General features: G+C 36.6%; 1 pseudogene; it reads left to right on the top strand.

Annotated features, from left to right (window-relative positions):
• Positions 1–1,432: 1,432 nt before the first annotated feature.
• On the top strand, positions 1,433–19,836 carry LOC128559333 (uncharacterized; annotated as a pseudogene).
• Positions 19,837–20,331: the final 495 nt, after the last annotated feature.

The following is a 20,331-nucleotide window of genomic DNA, read 5'->3' as shown; positions in this document are numbered from 1 at the left end:
GTGATCACATGCAATAAAATTATGTTGCTTGTACTGAAGTGTTATTGCTCACTATACATGTACTGCAAAAAAGTCTATAAATCACATTTATTGCTACTGAATAATACTGTCAGCAGAACTTCCTGCACGACTGCGGAATAACTCTGGAAAATTGTTCACGGATGTCCGTGGAATCACTCCGGAAAACTGTCCATGGAAAGTGCTCCAGAAATCCCTGGACATTTTTCCGCAGCTTTCCGCAGTATTCCATATCAAGCTCTGGAAAGTTTGTCCGATTACTCCAGAGTCCGGACTTCCATGGAAATTCAAAGACATTCCATGGAAACTTCTGGAATTTTGACAGCTGGGCTGTTCAACCTGTTCCAAGACTAAAAAACAGAATTCCTTTACAATAGCACTGGGAAAAAATGCCAACTGGCAAAGTTGGTATTGAAGTTCAGAGGTATCTTCTCCATAGTGAAAGTGGCCGTGTATTTGCTGTTGGGAAAATGATTGCTTTTGGAGGTCTTGTTTTAGAGAGAAGGGCTCCTCATCTGCAAGTGTTGGATATAAAAAATGAGTTCAGTGTTGTACAAGCACAAGACCTTTGGGAACCTTTATTTGTCACCCGAAAAGATAGACAAGTGTATGGAGCTCTGTTCCCTAATCATTTTGAAAGGGATTGAAGTATTGAGATACTTAATGATGTGTTGTCAAACTGAATAAAATCTATGTTTTAACTGAACTTGTTCAGAAAATATATTCTTACAAAGCAAACTTCCAAAACACCCAAAGCGTAATTCATTGTCAATTTTGGTACACCGGTAACTGGCTTGTATTTACTTATGTAGTTTTGATTTATTTATAAAAGAGTGATGCCTGGTCAAATGGTGCCTTTATATACTTTTAATACCTTGCTTGAACAATTCTTTCACTACTGAATGCATCTGTTACATTGATATAACAATTTTAATGTTTATTGTCAGCATCTGAATTTTAAAGAATGTGAATAGATGTTAGTCAAATACTGTAGCTTGTAATCTAACATTTGTATTTTTATGCTGATAATTTCCTAACTAAATAAATATGTGTATTATGTATATAGCATAGTTTTGAATTACCCCATGAACCCCCATTCACCAAAAAATGACTGAGGTTTTACCACATTTTCTGGGAAAATGCAATTATTTGGATTGAAAAGGCAATAAAAAGGTTATTTAATGTCATCATAATATTTATAAAGATGGAATGTAATTCACTTAATTGTTTTGCCCAGCAAGGAGTTGAAATTAAAAATAAGCGACCTGATTTCTTTTACATATCTCCATCACAGTAACCAGGATATAAGATTTGGTAATACAAGTCAAGTGTCCGAGCAAAAAAATTTCTAAGTCCAATGTCCAAGCTAAAAATTTACTAAGTCGAGGTTTCCGAGAGATGTCCAAGCTAAAAAATGTCTGAGTTCTGTAATCGTAAGTATTTTCCAAGCCTAAAAAAGACTAAGTTTCACTTTCCTAGATATTGTTCAAGCAATTCCTAGGAAATTTTTATTTGTTCGAGGAAATGTCCAAGGAATTTTTTTTGCAGCTCGGACAATTTGATCAATGTCCAAGGTTTCCAACGGTTTCCAAGGATAATATACGGAAAAAGCTCGGACGTCCGAGTATTTTTCATTTATTTTCCTTGGACACCTAGGAAATTGTACAGCCGGGTACTGAGCTAAGCGGGCGGGCTGTTTTGCACACTGATCGTAGAACTGACTTCCACTGACCATGAATGTGACCTACTGACTTTCTTGATATTTTAACATCAGTTTGACATTTGAAACATGTAGCTCATAATTTTCATTGATCAGATGAGTGATCCAGGGTCATCAAGACCCTCTTGTTTTGTATGTAAGCTGATATATCAGTACGTACTTATGTGATTGTAATTTGCCAGTTCCACAATACTTGTAATTTTTCACAAAATAGTGCCCCTTTTCTTACTTTTCATTATTTTTTCAATTGATAATGTTGTTTAACTGTTGAACTTTATTGTCCTCCAACCGCTCTTGTTTATTGGTGCATACAACTTTATGATTTCAGATGTCATCCATATTTCCAGCTTTCTTGGAAATAATGCAGGACCCTATGAGGCAGTTGTAAAGGGCAAGGTTGTTGCATGTCTACCTATCAATACGTATTCTGCACAGGACGAAGAAAGACGTGTATTGAATGTTGCCGAGGTAGACACATCAGCTGTTATAAAAATTAGCATTAAAATTTTATGACCAGACCAAATTTTGGAAATTTGCGGAGGGGAATAGTTATCACTTAGGAATGTGATCAAGAGAGCAGACAACACAGTTGTTGTAACAAGGAATTCTAGGGTGTTCCTGACTACAGATATGGCCTAAGATGATGAAAGAATTGCTGCAGGTCATGGTCTGCTGAATCCTCCAGCAGGATTTGTAACATTAGAAAAGGGCCTTGCATCTCCACCGAAGTCGTGTGTCTCCATAAAGGGGGAAATTGTTCAGGTGTTCAAAAATCTAGAAGTAGAAGTTATATTTCATTCCAAAACTAGAGATGCTTTTGAGAAAAGGGCATGTCTCCCACAACTGCCCCTATGAAAAATGTCTAGTTTCTCTGGATGGTCTAGATGAATGGATTCAATTAGATGCTCTGGACGAGTGGATAAAATCAGTAAGGGCCATGATTCAAAAGTGCCTGGGCCTATTTGGCTAGTTATCTAACTTGGCCAAGGTCTTATAGTCAAACACATTTTGTTCAAGTTTGGTGAAGATCGGATGAGAAATGTTCGACTTAGAGTGCGGACAAGCTTTGTGACAGACACACAGACAGACAGACTGGAGTAAAGCAATGTCTCCCACACCACTGTGTGGTGGGAGACATAATAAAGCTAGTTAAGTAAAAAACATGCAGACTGTCTCAGATTTCAGACATGAATAATGACACAACTTTCTGTGCCATTTGCCTCAGACTGGATGATTTTGATTATAGTTATATGTAAATTTTATGTTCCTTTATCATAAATTGAATTACATCATATATAGATACAGACCAAATGTAAAACCAGTTTTCACCGGCACTGCTGGCTGTAGTGACAGATTGAATGGTAGGCCCGCTACATCAAATCAACTAAAGGTTAGTGCAAAAGAAGACACAGAAACAAGTCCAAAAGAATGTCATAATATGAAAAAGGGTAAACAATGAAAACAAGGCAAAACTAGAAATTGCTTTTGTAAAACAGCACATGTCTCCCCCAATGCAAAGTCCTATAGGCAAGAAGTCAATAGGGGTCAGGAGCGAAAGTCAAAGAGACACTGATGGTTGGCTGCAATAGCGATCATCTACTTGGCATGTCCAGTCATCCCGCTAAATTTCAACACTATTGGCCTAGTGGTTCTCAAGTCACTGTTCAGGCTCCTGTGACCTTGACCTTTGATCAAGTGACCTCAAAATCAATAGGGGTCATCTACTCTGCATGTCCAATCATCCTATTAAGTTTCAACATTCTAGGTCAAGTGGTTCTCAAGTTATTCTCCAGAAATGATTTTACATGGCCAGGCCCCTGTGACCTTGACCTTTAATAGACTGACCTCAAAATCAATAGGGATCATCAACTCTGCATGTTCAATCATCCAATGAAGTTTCAACATTCTGGGTCAAGTGGTTCTCAAGTTATTGATCGGAAATTGTTTTCCATGTTCAGGCTCCTGTGACCTGACCTTTAACAGAGTGACCCCAAAAACAATAGGGGTCATCTATTCTACATGATCAATCATCCTATGAAGTTTCAACATTCTGGGTCAAGTGGTTCTCTAGTTATTGATCGGAAATGGTTTTCAATGTTCAGGCCCCTGTGACCTTGACCTTTAACGGAGTGACTCCAAAATCAATAGGGGTCATCGACTTTGCATGTACAATCATCCTTTGAAGTTTCAACATTCTGGGTCAAGTGATACTCAAGTTATTGATCAGAAATGGTTTTCAATGTTCAGGTCCCTGTGACCTTGACCTTTGACGGAGTGACCCCAAAAACAATAGGGGTCATCTATTCTACATGATCAATCATCCTATGAAGTTTCAACATTCTGGGTCAAGTGGTTCTCTAGTTATTGATCGGAAATGGTTTTCAATGTTCAGGCCCCTGTGACCTTGACCTTTGAAGAAGTGACACCAAAAAAAAATGGGGGTCATCTACTCTTCATGTCCAATCATCCTATGAAGTTTCAACATTCTGGGTCAAGTGGTTCTCTAGTTATTGATCGGAAATGGTTTTCAATGTTCAGGCCCCTGTGACCTTGACCTTTGACAGAGTGACCCAAAAAACAATAGGGGTTATCTACTATTCATGATCAATCATCCTTTGAAGTTTCAACATTCTGGGTCAAGTGGTTCTTTAGTTATTGATCGGAAATGGTTTTCAATGTTCAGTCAGGCCCCTGTAACCTTGACCTTTGACGGAGTGACCCCAAAATCAATAGGGGTCATCTACTCTTCATGACCAATCATCCTATTAAGTTTCAATATTCTGGGTCAAGTGGTTCTCTATTTATTGATTGGAAATGGTTTTCAATGTTCAGGCCCCGTGTGACCATGATCTTTGACGGAGTGACCCCAAAAACAATAGGGGTCGTCTACTCCAGCAGCCCTACAATCCTATGAAGTTTGAAGGTTCTAGGTCAAATGGTTCTCCAGTTATTGTTCGGAAATGAAGTGTGACGTGCGGACGGACGGACGGAAGGACAGGGCAAAAACAATGTGTCTCCCTCAGAGTGGCGGGGGGGGGGGGGAGACATAATAAAACTGATGTTGTTGTAGATTTTTCAGAGAAATAAAGAGTGATATGGTCAGAAAACAGGAAATGTTAATTGAGACTTGAAATAAACAGCATCAAGCTAGAATGAACAAGAGCACCACCTTCGGGTGGCATGAAAACAAAAGAAGCTGTTTCTCTACTGATGCGGAAACATAAACCGGAACATTTAGTAAACAAGAGCTGTCACTAATGGCGACAAATGCCCCCGCAGCGCCTTGGCCTTTGACCTGGTGACCTTGACCTTTGACCTGGTGACCTTGACCTTTGACCTGGTGACCCCAAAGTCAGTAGGGGTCGTGTACTCAGTAAGTACTATCAGCATGTGACGTTTGAAGGTCCTGGGTGCAGTGGTTCGCGAGTAATGTGCCTTCATGCAAAAAGTTAACGTTGTGACGAACTAACTAACGAACGGACGGACAGTTGAAAACTTATATGCCTCCCTTCGTGGGCATAATGTAGGGATAATACACGTTTTTTGTGTATTAACGTCTGCAGAATCCCGCGGGATTGTTTGTGACCGAGACCGAAGGTCGAGGTCACAAACATATCCCAAGGGCTTCTGCAGGCGTTAATACACAAAAAAAACGTGTATTGTCGCTATTCTTGCATAAAAACATTACACGACGACTAAATGCATTGTTTTCATATGTGATGACTTGACGATTCCGGTACATTTTTTATTTACCATTCTTGTTGTTCTTGGAAACGGTAAACATGTTTTAAATATCCATAACCGGGGCACACATAACAACAACACTACTAAAAGCGTGATTTGAAGGTTTTTGAGCATCTTATTTTTATTTTTAGTTATTACAAACGTTACATTACACATAATTTTGCATATAACTAAAAATTTGATAAACAGGAACACAATTATTTTAAGAATAACAACTTTACATTCGAATTATTTTGAGTACGAACAAACAGAGTACGGATGAGTACGAAGCTAGTGACTAGCTTTCGAGGTTTATTATATGAATTCTGCGAACAATCAGGTAAAAACAAACCGACTGATACTAACAAAAACCATTAATATAATACCTAAAACCGGGCAATTGCACAAGTTACACGCGATACTTTTTTATTCACAGTTATTTACAATAACTGAACAGACGCTTTGTAAAGGGAGTAAACTCTAAGAGAAGCTAGTGCGTACATTGATGGGGCAGTACGTTTGGGGTTGGAAACTGATACAGCTAAACATACTATGGATTACATTGTATCTATAATGCTACAAGAAGAGGTTATTATGGAAGAAACAAGATGCAGATGCCAAATATCAGTCTGCGCAGAAATACATACATACGTCCCTGGCAAAGCATTTCAAAAATAAAAATCATGTATTAACAGCACGTGAATTGCCTTGTTTGCACACGATTTCTCTCCCGTTTATACATGAGCGGATCCAGTGAAAAAAGTAGTTTTTATGCAAGAATAAAAATATATCACTAGATATACATCGAAATGTGTCATTTGTGTTTAGTATTGCAAGTATTGGGCACTAAACATGCCTTACGTGATGGAATAGGCAGATCAAACTGGAAAGGGAACAACTATGTTCGATATTCTTGATGGCAGAGGTGTACAAAAAGCAAATCAAAACCAGATTTCAGATTCATCAGTAAGAGCCGTTCAATGCAAGTATATAAATTCATCATATCAAAGACTGCATCGAATTGTAATCACTTTGGAAGATCCCCATAATGATGTTATTCTTGATCAGATGTTTGTCCAATATTACTTTATAGGTGATGAAACTCATATAAAAGTTGATCCACATGGAAATAGCTAGTCAGAAAAGACATACCAATGCATCTCGAAAACAACAAAGCAACGCATTCAAAAGTTGTGTGTACCCGACACGATATCTAAATCAAAAGAAGTATTTCATACACTAGTTGAAGAACTGGGCGGATTACACAAAGTTAAAAGCGGTGCAAATATAGCCAGACATAGACAACAAGTAAGTAATTACAATCGAAAAGAAACACATTCTGAATCCTGTAGTGGAATAACAGATCTGGCAAAGCTACAAGAAAACAAGAGGGTCATCGGCCCTAAAGTGCTAACCTGTGTACAAGGTTTTCAAAGTTTCTAATATAACAGCCTATAGTTTTTGTTTGTTTGTTTTGGGTTGAACGCCATTTTTCAATAGTATTTTCGTTATGTAACGGCCGGCAGTTAACCAAACTAGTGTTCCCGGATTTAGTACCAGTACAAACCTGTTCTCCATAAGTGACTGCCAACTTCCCCACATGAATCAGAGTATTTCAGACACTGTCTTTTATCAAATTGTTATAGAGAACAAATGGCCCACCTGGGGATCAAACTTGCAACCCCGCGATCCGTACGTCTGCACTCTCCCTACTGAGCTAAGCGGGTGGGTCACAGCAAATGTAAGATCATGGGTTCTAGAGTTGTGATTTCAAAATGATTAATACGATAACACTGGATTTCCTAAATGATTTTGACTATCAGATAAATAAATTTACATATTTGTACATAAACTTGTTAAATATTTCCTGGTTGAAACAATGCCATCAGTGTTATAATATAACTGGGATGTTAGTTTCGACTTAGATGGTGGTTCAAAAATAAAAAAGCTTCCAACATGCTCTGTCAACAATTGCAATATTTCATGTAAGTTTTTTTTTCACTCATTCTCAATTCATATCCTGGTGTTGAGCAGTCAGTATATATATGCTTTTGCATAAAGACTTACTGTACAAATTTTGGATTAACTTCATTTAATCTTATTACTATTATGTGTAATTTCTTCTTTTTTTTTCACAGAAAAACAACAATGCAGGGAACAGAGGCAGCAGGGTTGCCCAAACATGAGCTCTGCTGTGAACATTCTAATGCAGAATATGTTTACAGTTGAAACAATGCTGAACTCTAGTGTTATGGGCAGAAATCACAAAGATGGAATCAAGAACTAAAATTCGTCACCTCAATGTAACAAAGTCGTATCTTATTATAAATTCAACGCAACAAAGTCTTATCTTATTATAAAGGGCTTGGTTCACTAATGTACGTAAATGGCACCGAATTTAGCCATATTATACATTACTTATTCTACATTGATACATATGCTGTTCGTAACAAGTAAACACAATGCTTCATATATAAGTAATAAACTTTGAAAAATAATGTGTTGTTGTGTTTATATATTACTCCAAACATGCCCCACTTTCCAAAAAAAATGTGAATTTTCCATGAAATTTGAGACTTTATTAATGATTTTCGCCTTGGCGGCATCCTTTACCAGTCTTAATATTTTAACCACTACTTCGTACATGAAAAACCAACAAAAAGTGCAAAAATCATCGCTGGTGAGCAATGCCGCCATATTCAAAAACGAAAAAAACGTCCGTCTCAGAGACACATTTTTATCCGAAATTACACAAGCCTCGATTTCGGTAAAATGACGTTGAAGTTGACGTCACTTAATTAGATATTTGTTTTCATTAATTTGTTTTTCAAGCAACAGCCATTAGAGCTAGTGTTAAAATCAATAATATCGGACGAAGATTTTTAAGTTTAAACGTTTCAACATTAAGTGAAATATCACAAACCTAATGAGTGAATTAGCGAATTGTTTCCCTTTGAAATCAACACGCCATTATCGGTGGATACATGTCTGAAACTTGGTCAGAGAATACATGCAGTAATTGCTCTGAATATACGCGGATATTTAAAGTGCATGGCGGATTTAATAATTGTTATGGTAAGTGTTAATTTTCATTATAAATTTATTCGTAATTGGAGGCAAAACAAAATGGACAGACCGCTTCGTTTGTTGACTTATCGAAGATACAACTTTGCAGCGAAAAATAGCAGTGTTGACATTTCGATTCGACTGTCTGCTGTCAAATAGATCTACTTTTAATATCTTTCCTGTGTATTTGTAAGTTTTCATGATGGCAGAATATACTTGTAGCCAAGACAGTCGGGCATCTACTATCAGTGTCCGACAAATTTATAATTTTACTGGTAGCCCACTGGGCTACCAGATTTTTTTTCTGGTAGCCCAGCATTTCCTTATAGTTGCCCAGAAAATTAACCATGAATGTACTAACTTGCTCTATCCGTACCCGACTTACTGAGATGTGAGAATAAGATGGGTCTTTAACAATATTTTGTTAATAACAGAAATCTAACAGGAATGGGCTGTTCCAGAAAATATCCACCCCCACCGTGGAAGCAGTTTTTTCGGAAAAAATTACCCCCCCCCCTCCTGGAGACATTTTACCACCCTCTCCCCCTTCCACACCCCGGTTACATGAAAATACCCCCCTCCCCTTCCTCCCAATAGGATCCCTCCAAATACCCTCCCCTCCTCTTGGGTTATTTCAGAAAATATCCCCCTCCCCCTTCCACACCCCGGTTACCTCAAATACCCCCCCCCCTCCCCTTCCTCCCAATAGGATCCCTCCAAATACCCCCCCCCCCCTCCTCTCAGGTTGTACCAAAAAAACTGCTTCCACAGGGAGGGGGTGGATATTTTCTGGAATAGCCCAATATTACAAGATATTGTACATTGTTTAAACTGTCACAGATGTGAACTGTTTAAACTGTCACAGATGTGAACATTTTAATAATTACATGGTCATTATGCACAGTGGAATCTATGAAAATTTAAAATTATGTACAATAACACGGGAAAGGGGTTTGGTTTTAAATTGTCACTTTTTTTTGGGAATTATAGCACTAAAATAGACCTCCTAAAAATTTCTTAAAAATTCTACATGCAAATTACAAAAAAAAACTACTTTTTCATTCTCACACTCCCAAATACTGGTAGACAGCATGCTGTTGGCTACTAAATAAATGAGAAATTCTTTTTTTAATTTTTCAGGATAACCCCCAGCAGTAAGAAATATAAAGGCTCACTGCGTTTTGAGTGCTCAACAAATATTGACCCCATACTATGCTCGCAAGTAGAGCCCTTGTATTTCTTTTGAATCCTCATGCAGGTATAAGATTTTGAAGTTGTGTTTACATTCATATCAGTGTCAGTATCCTAAAATGGACTTTTTCAATATCAATTTTAACTATGAAATTCCATATAATCACTAAATTAATTTCCATAGTCTTCAAACAAATCATGACTCTATGAAAAAGCTTCGGGCCCTGCAGTGCACATTTTACTTTGGGAAATTATGTGACACCTTTGCAGAAATTGTGTCAATTTAAAATTATCTAAAGGAAGTTTGTTTTTTAAGACTTGATATTACAAATTTTTATGGTTTTTTTTTCATAAACTTTCTGTAAATCCCTGAAATTGGGTTGAAATACTGCATTGCTTTTATAATAAAGATGCTATATCATAAGCACTGTGAATTGGAATTCAATTAAATTTTGAAAAAATACAAGTTAATGTTAAGCAATATCTATAAGAAAGGATGAACTGTTTGGTCAGTGTTGATTCACCCCATTTTTGATGAGAATTTAATACATTTCTTTTAAACTGTTCTGTTTTTGTATGAAAAGTACAGTACTGCTGTTGGAAGAGGAGCAAACGTGTGGTATCTATGGTCCACCATCACTTAAAGCATCATGGCTATGAAGAAAAGAATGTTTCATTACATATGGACAATTATAGTGGACAAAATAAGAAAAGTGTCGTAATAAGGTAAGAATTCCCAATAAATAAAGAAATATTTATTAAGCACACAGAACTTGATGTTGAAATATTTAATTTTACAGTGTGTTCATACACTTCAGTTTGGAAGTCACTAGTTTCCAGTTTATATATATAAGGTGCATAATTTTATCTAAATAAAAAAATAATATCTCCACTGATAACATTGAATTACAATTTGAATACTGCATATTACACAACAACTGTTTTAAGACTTGGTGTGTATGTAGAAAATAAACTGTGTAGCTGGCATTTATTTGTTTAATAAAGTGATGCTATGTTATTTTCTAAGGACTCACTATTGCTTACTTAGAAGTTTTTTTTTAAAGAATCATTGTTTAAATATACCCGTTATTTTAGCTTGGAATGTGGCTTGTTGTGATGGGTCACATGAGACTTGGAGTACAACCTGATTGAGGCCCGGCATACAGAATTCAGTCCTAAACATGTTTAGGTATATTTGGCTTGAGCCTCTTTAATCAATTAGGTTTTTATTAATAATAAAGTATTGATAAACTTGCTGCAGAGATCATGTTTTGTAAAGAGGCCACTTAAAATTAAAATACCACAGTTTTTTTTTTTTGTGTTGTTAAAAAGTGTCTAGCTCACTGCAAGCAAGTTAATCAGAAATAACATAATTCTAATAAAGTAACTGTTTTTTCTTAACCAGGTTAAAAGAACTATTTTTAAATGAGATAAAAATCATGGCCCTTACTTGATGTAGAATATGTGCGATGGTTGAATTTTTTCATGAAAAGAAGTTATTACTGTAATAAAATTCTAAAATGTTATTTAATGTAATTATGTGTGGGATGTCTTTTGGAATGCTGTTGTTCAGTTTGAGAAAAAGGTTATGTGTTCTTTTTTTTTAAATATTTGATACATTTATCATTACAATGTCTTCTGCATGACCTGGTATAGATAGTATTCTTGAAGGATTATAACTTCAACACAGAGACGGAGATTAATATTTTTAGGCAGGGGGTTGGCATGACAGGCAAATTCCCCAAACCGTATTACCATTCCTGAGCTGGATCCCAGTCGACAGTGGTACCTGTATAATGAAATAGCGCCCCTTTGCAGCAACAGCAATGTATGCTCAAACACAGTGTCAAACCCATTAAAATTGATAATTCAAGTCATTTAAAACGAAGAATGAATGGAAAAAAGTGTTTAACATTTAAAGTAACACAGAGAAAGAGCTCTGAAATTTGATTAATTTGAAAGTGTTTTGATTTTTTAGATGTACTAGACCCAAATTCCATATTTTTGAAAAAGAACAAATGTACATATAGTTTATGTAAACATTGAATTAACAACTTTAGGTGTCAACAGTACTATGCATTTGTTAAATATTGACTCACAATATACATGTAAGGCTGAACACAGTATAAATGTGAAATTCCTCTAAATACTGGAAGATTTTTCAACAATAATTGTAACATATATGGTAGTAATGTACATTTTTTTCATTACGACAGTTGGATTAAAAAGATCTACGAATATTTTCTGCTGTATTCAAACTGCATGTAATCATTTCTGTCTGCAGTATCATGTTTATTTTCCCTTTTCATGAAAAATTAAATTTTAAACCTGTCTTGAAAGCACAATATATGTAAAATTTGTAAAACATACATTGGATTATTGTGGAAACAATTTAGTTTTTGTATGCCAAATATAAATTATTATTGGCCGTTAGTGTTATCTAACTCTTTTAATATGATCAAGACATTAATACGGCATTTTTCTTAAACTTTTTCTGTGTGTTAAATGAGATTATGTAGTTTATTTTTACGGAATTAACTGCGTAACCATGGAACATTTTTCTGTTGTTCTATATTATGTCTTGAAAAAAACATTGTTTGAAGAACACTTGTCAGTGGTGCATTTTTTTAAAAATTTTACTTGTAATGGTAAATCCCTGAAGGTGTGCTACAATAACTTAGCAAAACGTCATTGTTGTCTTTACTGAAGCATATACTGCAACTCCATTGTAAAACCCTATCAACAGAAATATATTGTATTATTTATGAAATTTTGATCTTCACAAACAAATTACATATGTTATTTTTCTTAAAGAATGACCTAAATTGGTTTTATTCCATAAAAAGACATAGCAAATATTTTCATTTTTAACTCCGTTTCCATGGCACCATATATTTTTTGCCTCAATTTATAGGCGTTGCTTAGGGTTATATTTAAGGGATATCTAAATGTTAATTTAACGTTCTGATGTAATTGTTATAAGAAAATTTTCGTTTTCCCTAAAGAAAATCAATCGGTTGCCTGGCAACAACACAATTTCAAATGAAATTAAATATGAGATTTTGCATTCTGAGTTGTTTATCATTCATTATAATAATATTTCAATAACATTTGATGTTGTGCCATTTTAACCTATAAGTGAACCAAGCCCTTTATAATAAGATACGACTTTGTTGCGTTGAGGTGAAAAAATGGGAAGCGTGTGCTTTGAATCATACATTTATCTGTTACATTTGAAAACATGAGAAATCCTAATTATGTAGACGCGTATTAAGTGATATCATTTTGTCATTTTTAAAAATGAGATACTGATCTTTATGAGCTGATGGCAAAGTTTGATATGAAGAAGTATTGAAAACAATGAATGTCAAAGGAAGCAGAACATCATATGCCGACTACAAAAGCTATTTCAGTGAGACAAAGTGGAAAAAGATATGCTTATTTGAACAACATTGCACTAAAGATGTTGTGACATATTTAACCTATGAAGAAGAAATAAATCAAAAGCAAAAACATTTTGAGAAGTGAACTTTACAAGTGAAATCAGTGGGGGAAAAAGTGTGAAAAGGCTGTATAGAGTATCCTTAGAAACAGAAGACATTATCCCAAGATAATCATTGAATTGTAAGTAAAACTACATCACTCTGAGCAGATTTAGTTCATTCTTTTATGTGTATAAATATCTTGGGCCACTATTTGTATTAGAAATCCTATGTACTTTGGGCTTGCTGCATTGTCATAGGACTTGGCATAACGGTTGATGTAGCGCTGATGGATGCCTCTGTCTGTGTCTAATTATAAGCTAGAATTTCATTTTTAGGAAGACCTTTTCAGTGTAAAATATTTGCTTTATATTAAATGATACTTTCCAAAGTGCGTGATTTCACTGAAGGGCAACGTTTTCATGCTATTTCTAGTTTCTGAATTTTTGACGATAGCATCCATAATTTTCGTACAGCACCATGCTAAATATAGCTGTTAATACTGAACCCATCTCCTGCAGAAAAAGTCCCAATCTCTACTACCTTGAGATCGCCTCATGAAAAGAAATCGAATGTGGAAGTCAAGATTATTCAGGTATACAATTTTTCCTTGGTTGATTTATTTGAAAAATGTTTCTTCTGACTGTTTTTGAAAAAGAAATCCATAAATTCATAATGATAATTTATATTACAAAAAGGTAAATATGAAATTATTGTAAAACTTTTATAAGTTAAATTGTACGTTGTTTAATAAGTTATGCTGTATGTAATGAGACAAATGCTTATGATGGTTTGTCTGGATACTACTCCACCAAAATTAATGCTAAAGAATTTACTGACACTTGTAAATTAAATCTTTTTCGTTAATGCAAATGGCAAACAGTTAATCTGGAAGGAAGTGCACTCTACTTTTTAAAAAGGCAAGAGTAAGTTACATAAATCCTTAATTTTTGTTTAACTTAACTATTATGCTGGAGGATGAGCCCAGAACAGTAATGGTTAGAGGAGATGATGTGAAAATAAAGACAATTACAGTTGAAGATAAATCTGGGGAAGCAAAAGTTTCACTGTGGAGGACAGCTGTAGACACAACAGCCAGGCCTGGAGACTATGTGTGTGTTAATTACTGATGTTGTTATAAACAACTATAACAACAACATGACATTGACAACAACAGGCACCTCGATTGTTGAGGTATGTGCTTTTTTGGTGGAAATCTTTTTTTTAAATGCTCTCCATCTGTCTGTCTGTTCCAAAGTTTGGATCCTACAATACTCAAAATTATTTAAGCTAACTCCGTAGAACTGGGTATGTGAATGCAAGGCTATAATTATGTTATCATGGATATGTTAGCAGGGGCCCAGTAGCCCATGGTCCCTAGATTTTCGGCTAGGCCCCTAAATTGTTGGAGAAAATGCCCATATACCTAATGTTAAACATTTATTTTTGACAGTCTGGGCTCCTAAATAAAAACAGCTAATTCATATCCCTGATTATCCACATACATGACCTCGGTAAAGGTAACTATTGAAGATCTGACAAGTTTAATTTGGTTTGCTCAAACATATCTTTTATAATTGTTCATGTATTATCTTAGTGCTAAGCACAAAGGTTCCCCATGATAAGACAATGTGGCAACACATTATCTGTGCAATCAGTTAAAGGTCAATGTCAGTAAAGTCATTAGTAAAAATTTGTTTCTGTAGGTTATTTGCTGGTCGTGTTAGAATGAAGGTTAACATTGTTTCCACTCAATAACCCAAGTATTCTCAAGTGTCCAGAAAAGGTTTAACTGTTCCGGGTCACATTTGACCTTGACCTTTGACCTACTGACCTCAAAATCAATAGGGGTCATCTGCTGGTAATGACCAACCTCCATTTTAAGTTTCATGATCCTAGGTCAAGCATTCTGAGTTATCTACCGGAAACGGTTTAAATGTTCCAGGTCACTGTGACCTTGACCTTTGACATAAAGGCTTCAAAATCAATAGGGGTCATCTGCTGGCCATGATCAACCTCCCTATCAACTTCCATGATCCTAGGCCCAAGGGATCTTGAGTTACCATCCAGGATCCATTTAACTGTTCCAGGTCATTGTGACCTTGACCTTTGACCAACTGATCTCAAAATCAATAGGAGTCATCTGCTGGTCATGACAAACCTCCCTATCAACTTTAATAATCCAGGACTCAAGCGTTCTTGAGTTATCATCAGGAAACCAATTGGTCTACATACAGACAGACCGACCTATCGGCATCTGCAAAACGATATACCAAAACATAAAAACAAGAAGCTGCGTTCAATAAATGCTTGATGCCCCAAGTGGCATCCTTGTCGATAGATTTTGCACCTAAGTCCAAAACGAGGTCAAGGTCAAGGTCAAACTGAGGTCAGGTGATGTTTGAAGATGAGGAATGGTCACAGTTTACATTCTGATTTAATATCAATTCATTCTAACGGGTATTGATGCTAGACGAAACGGTCTCATTTGGTTAACCAAGAGATGGCCCATATAAAGCAACCTATGTCCAAAATGAGGTCAAGGTCAAGGTCAAACTGAGGTCAGGTGATGTCTGAAGATGAGGAATGGTCACAGGTTACATCTGCATTAGTATCAAGTCATTCTAGTAAGGGGTATTGATGCTAGATGAAACGGTCCCATTTGGTTAACCTTGTACGGACGGACGGACGGACAGGACAATCACTATATGCCTCCTGCATTTGTAGATGCTGGGGGCATAACAATATGACAGCCACAGAAATTCCTCTATCTGACATTCCAGATGATTTTGGAATCAGTTTTCTCAATAGCCAAGTAACCCTTTGCAGAAAACAAAAAGCACAGCTTATGTAAGTGTATGCTATGTAGAAAAAGTAAAACAAGAGGGCCATGATGGCCCTATATCGCTCACCTGTTATCATTGCACTTGAGGACAAGAAGGTCCTCAGAAAAAATATCTAAGTCCAAAGGACAGGAACAACAAAGGGAAGAAATTAAACCAAAAAGAAAAAAAATTCTTACAAGGTACAGATATGTCAAAATACACCTAAAATTGGAGGTACCATCCATGTTGTACCACAGAAAAGTGGTCTCGGTTTTTCCCTACGGCCAATAATAAAAAAGTTGCTAAAAACAAGCTATTTATAGTAACGTAAATGGGAAGTAATTAAAAAAAAATGATTCTAAGTTAACAAAAGAAGGATCTGCCAAATAAATCTGTTGACAAAAATGAAATTTCAGATCAGTATCTTCATTAGTTACAGAGATATACCCATTTTGATTTGAAATAAAGGGAGGTAATTTGACATAAAATCAGTCCAAAGTTATCTACCCTCATTGACTCACTCCAACTAATGACAATAATGAAATTTCAAATAAGTCCTATAAGGACTTACTGATATAAATCCATTTTGATTACAATCAGGGGAGGTAATCAGATATAAAATAACTCTGGAACCTACGAATGGATCTGATTTGTCATGGAATCCAAAATTTATTGTTGTTGAAGATATTTTGGAAGTTTGTATCAAATAAAACCATAAATGAAGTCTCTATATGGCTGCAAAAGCCAAAATAGCCCATTTTGGACCTTTAAGGGGCCATAACTCTGGAAACCATGAAGGAATCTGGCCTGTTCAAGAAAGGAACCAAGATCTTGTGGTGATACAAGTTGCGTGCAAGTTTGGTTAAATGAAATCATAAATGAAGCTGCTACTGTGCAGACAAGGTCAAAATAGCTAATTTTGGCCTTTTCAGGGGCCATAACTCTGGAATCCATTATGGGATCTGGCCGGTTCAAGAAAGGAACCTAGATCTTATGGTGACACAAGTTTTGTGCAAGTTTGGTTAAATTCAAATCATAAATGAAGCTGCTATTGTGCAGACAAGGTCAAAATAGCTAATTCTGGCCCTTTCAGGGGCCATCACTCTGGAACCCATAATGGAATCTGGCCAGTTCAAGAAAGGCACCAAGATCAGATCATATGGTGATACAAGTTGTGTGCAAGTTTGGTTAAAATAAAATCATAAATGAAGCTGCTATTGTGCAGACAAGGTCAAAATAGCTAATTCTGGCCCTTTCAGGGGCCATAACTCTGGAACCCATAAAGGAATCTGACCAGTTCCAGAAAGGAACCAAGATCTTATGGTGATACAAGTTGTGTGCCAGTTTGGTAAAAATCAAATTAAAAACAAGAGCTCGTTGAACACGAAATGCCCCCCTTGATGCATTCAGTAATTGCACAAGGAACAGAAATTATATGCTCACTGTAAACAAAAGTTCATTCTGGTTTAATCTGACCTTTAACCTATTAACCTAACAAGAGATTACAGAGTGATCTTGGCGCCATCCACTGAGACATTTTTGAATGTTCCAAATTTCAAGACTTGTTCAATGTCAAAATCAAGGTCAAATTTCATTTCGGTACAAAACAATGTGTATGTGGTCCAAATTTGAAAGCTGTAGCTTGAGAAATGTGAAAGTAGGTCACAAGGTCAAAATCAAGGTCAAATTTTATTTCGGAACACAAAACTACGCAAGTGGTCCAAATTTGAAGCCTGTACCTTCAGAAATGTGAAAGTAGGTCACTAGGTCAATCTCAAGATCAAAGTTCATTTCAGTACACAAAACTATGCACATGGTTCAAATTTGAAGGCTGTAGCTTGAGAAATGTGAAAGTAGGTCACCAGGTCAAAATCAAGGTCAAATTTTATTTTGGAACAAAAAACTATGCATGTGGTCCAAATTTGAAGCCTGTACCTTCAAAAATGTGAAAGTAGGTCACTAAGGCAATAACAAGGTCAAAGTTTTTTTCGGTACACAAACCTATACATGTGGTCCAAATTTGAAGGCTGTAGCTACAGAAATGTGAAAGTAGGTCACTAGGTCAAGATCAAGGTCAACTCATGTCAAGGTTCATCTTGCCACTCAAAACTATACATGTGGTCCAAATTTGAATGATGTAAGTTATTGACATGAAGATTCTAAGTTTTTCCCTATATAAGTCTATATGAACCATATGACCCCTGGGGCAGGGCCATATTTGACCCTAGAGGGATAATTTGAACAAACTTGGTAGAGAACCATTAATGATGCTACATAACAAAATATCAAAGCCATAGTCTTTGTGGTTTGGACAAGAAGATTTTCAAAGTTTTTCCCTATATAAGTCGATGTAAACCATGTGACCCCCAGGGCGGAGTCATATTTGACCCTCGGGGAATAATTGAATAATCTTAGTACAGGACCACTCGATGATGTCATATACAAAATATCAAAGCCCTAGGCCCTGTGGTTTTGGACAAGAGGTTTTTCAAAGTTTTTTCCTATATAAGTCTATATAAACCATGTGACCCCCAGGGTGGGGCCATATTTGACCCCAGGGAAATAATCTGAACACTCTTGGTAGTGGACCACTAGATTATGCTACATACCAAATATCAAAGCCCTAGCTTTTAAACAAGAAGATCAGAAACCGTTTAACTGTTCCTGGCCAATGTGACCTTGACCTTTGACCTAATGACCTCAAAATCAATAGGGGTCATCTGGTGGTCATGGCCAACCTAACTATCAATTTTCCTGACATTAGGCCCAAGCGTTCTTGAGTTATTGCCTGGAAACCATTTTACTGTTCCTGGTTACTGTGACCTTGACCTTTGACGTACTGACCTCAAAATCAATAGGGGTCATCTGCTGGTCATGTCCAACCTCCATATTAACTTTCGTGACCCTAGGCCTAAGCATTCTTGAGTTATCATCCGGAAACCGTTTTACTTTTAAGGGTCACTGTGACCTTGACCTTTAACATACTGACCTCAAAATCAATAGGGGTCATCTGCTGGCCATTACCAACCCCCCTATCAACTTTCATGATCCTAGGCCCAAGTGTTCTTTAGTTATCATCCCGAAACCGTTTTACGATTCAGGGTCACTGTGACCTTGACCTTTGACATACAGACCTCAAAATCAATAGGGGTCATCTGCTGGTGATGAACCTCCCTATCAACTTTCATGATCCTAGGCCCAAGCGTTCTTGAGTTATCATCCGGAAACGGATTGGTCTACATTCCGACCGACTGACCTACTGACCGACATCTGCAAAACAATATACCCCTCCTTCTTTGAAGGGGGGCATAATAAAGCTGCTATTGTGCAGACAAGGTCTAAATAGCTAATTTTGGCCCTTTCAGGGGCCATAACTCTGGAACCTGTAATGGCATCTGGCCAGTTCAAAAAGGAACCGAGATCTTATGGTGATACAATTTGTGTGCAAGTTTGGTTAAAATCAAATCATAAATGAAACCACTATCGTGCAGACAAGAAATTGTTGACGCACGGACGCACACGTGGACGACGGGCGAAGGGTGATCACAAAAGCTCACCTTGTCACTATGTGACAGGTGAGCTAAAAAAGAAGTAAATGAAAACTTTCTGAAAAACACATTCTGCCAGAAACCATTTGTTTCTAGGCCAACAAGCTATGGTCAAGTTCATGAAAAAACTGCAAAAGTCATGTACATAAAGAAAACAGGAAATCATTAACATGATGTTGGATTAGTTGTGAAACCGACTTTTCCTTTTACAGGGGCCACACCGGATGTTCTTGTTTGCTCAGATGGCAGTACAGGTTTGGTAGAAGTCAAGTGTCCATACTCAGCAAGAAACTAGAAAATGCTTTTGTAAAAAAGCGCATGTCTCCCCCAATGCAAAGTCCTATAGGGAAGAAGTCAATAGGGATCAGGAGCGAAAGTCAAAGAGACACTGATGGTTGGCTGCAATAGGGATCATCTACTTGGCATGTCCAGTCATCCCGCTAAATTTCAACACTCGTGGCCTAGTGGTTCTCAAGTCACTGTTCAGGCTCCTGTGACCTTGACCTTTGATCAAGTGACCTCAAAATAAATAGGGGTCATCTACTCTGAATGTCCAATCATCCTATTAAGTTTCAACATTGTAGGTCAAGTGGTTCTCAAGTTATTCACAAAAAATGATTTTACATGAACAGGCCACTGTGACCTTGACCTTTAATAGACTGACCCCAAAATCAATAGGGGTCATCTACTCTGCATGTTCAATCATCCTATGCAGTTTCAACATTCTGGGTCAAGTGGTTCTCAAGTTATTGATCGGA

This window comes from Mercenaria mercenaria, chromosome 9 (genome assembly GCF_021730395.1).
Source record: "Mercenaria mercenaria strain notata chromosome 9, MADL_Memer_1, whole genome shotgun sequence".
NCBI lineage: Eukaryota > Metazoa > Mollusca > Bivalvia > Venerida > Veneridae > Mercenaria > Mercenaria mercenaria.
This window is presented reverse-complemented; position numbering and strand designations above follow the sequence as displayed.